This window comes from Sarcophilus harrisii, chromosome 3 (assembly GCF_902635505.1).
Source record: "Sarcophilus harrisii chromosome 3, mSarHar1.11, whole genome shotgun sequence".
Lineage (NCBI taxonomy): Eukaryota > Metazoa > Chordata > Mammalia > Dasyuromorphia > Dasyuridae > Sarcophilus > Sarcophilus harrisii.
This window is the reverse complement of record NC_045428.1, coordinates 593252954-593255053: the sequence shown is the minus strand read 5'-3', so window position 1 is coordinate 593255053 and position 2100 is coordinate 593252954.

Below are 2100 nucleotides of genomic sequence, written 5' to 3'. Positions count from 1 at the left end.
CTGTTCCGCCGTCGGACTGCGAGGAAGAGGCCGATGGCTGTGTGCGGGTCCAGTGCGTGTCCACAGCAAATCCCCGCCCTTCATCCAGCCCCACGGGGTCATGTGGCCAACAAAGAGCGGACAGTAAATGTCCTCATCCCCCAGACCAGGGAGCGGACCCTTTCCTCTGAACCCCCTCCCTGGGCACCTGGGAGACTCTTTAAAGCTCTGGCTCCGGGGGGGGGGGGGGGGGGGGACAGAAACATACGATAGGAATCCGGGATGGGTCCGGCTTTTATTCTATTGTCAAGTATTTGGGGGCAACCGGGAGCGAGAGCTCTCAATGTGGAGTCCGGAAAACGACTTCATGTCGGGCCTCAGGTACTTCCCGGCTGTATGATTCTGAGCAAGTCACTTTAATCCCGTTTGGCTCCTTTTTCCTCATCTGTAAGACGAACTGAAGAAGGAAATGGCAAATCCCTCTAGTATGTCTGCCAAGAAAACCCCGATGGGTCACAAAGAGTCCCGCGGGACTGCACAGCAACAAATGAACACCTGCGTATTTCCTGCACACAAAGAAAACGCTGAACACGGAACCACAAACATTCATTTTATATAAAAAAACAACAACAGCAAATTTAAACAAGCGTTAGTATGAACAATCCTTCAGAATCAAAGTGAAGGCCCTGGCCAGCTCCAACACAAGATTGTTTGACCCGAGAATCGACTCTTTTAACACAAAGATCAAGTAGGCTTGTAGCGCCCTTATCTCCAGTGATGAGATCCCGAGTAAGTAGGTGCAGTTGGAAGAAGAAAAAAAAAAAAAAAAAAGATTGAAGTATTGATGGAATTACTCCCCCTCTGACAAGCAGGGACGGGCACTAATGGGGATCAATTTAGCCTCCTGGTCCCAGACCTGTGTCTCAAAAGAAATTGTAGGCTTGAGCCCATTCCAAGTCAAGGGGCAAAGTTTATTGCAATTGTAGCCCCATTGAAACGGTCTGAATTTCAAGCACATTTAGCAAAGAAACAGAAGCAAGGAGACACATTTAGCCAGTTTTTCATGTTATAGACTGGCTCATTTTATGGCCTGGAGGTAGGACCAAGGAGTGGTCTGTGGAACTTGGTTCCTACTGACCAACAGATTATCTATCTGAGTCAGCGATGAACTGAGGAGTGGTTTATTCACTGACGTTTCAGGAGTTTCATCCGTGGGATTATTCAGAATCAAACAGATTGTTATTCCTAGAGTGGGTGTCAGAATCCCCTGGACCAGACTCCAAAGCCAGAGGACTTAGAATCACTGGCTCATTGTTAGAACAGAAGCTCCCTAAGGTCAGGGGACTTCAAAATCATCGCTGTCTCCCCTCGAAGCCATATTATATCAATCCCCCTCTGTGGAGGTCATGGGTAGCCCTATCTTGTGATATCCGATCAGAAATCCGTTATATCAAACCCCTGAGGTTAAATTTTCCTTATGAATCTGTCCATGGCTCATTTTTCCCTTTCCCCTTTCCCCATTTCACATGATCTCTCTTCTTGCATTCCCTATCATACTTCAAGGTGTCTCTCCTCCCGTTCCACCATGCCTCACAGTGTCTTTCTCACCCCCCCAAACAATGGTGTCTTTCTCTTTCTTATAATTAACTCTTTTAGGGTGCTAAACTCCTCATAGATTTAGCCTGCCAGCAAAGGGCATACTCCAGCCTCACGGGGTGCTCCCTTTCTGTGGTTGAGTTCCACTAGGAAATGTATGTAGATCAGCAGGAGAGAGGGGGAGACATATGGATATAAAGGATAAGAGAGGGATAGTGGATAGTCTTAAGAAGAGGAGTGAGCAAGGATAGGAAAGAAGAGATATACATGAACATAATAATGATCGAGTTCCACTAGGGAACTTGTCTTTTCCAGCATGAATTGTTAAAACCCCTTTTCTTGCTATTTATACCGTCTCCCATATTTTACCATTCCTGATGTTCTGTTGGATCTCTTCACTCTGTCTCTAACCCCTTCTCCTACATTAATCTATCTTTTGCCTCTTTGGCAAAAGAACGGCCATTGGGAATTCTTCACATGAGCAAACCCCACCATTTCTGAACATTTGGTGTTAAACTCCAAACT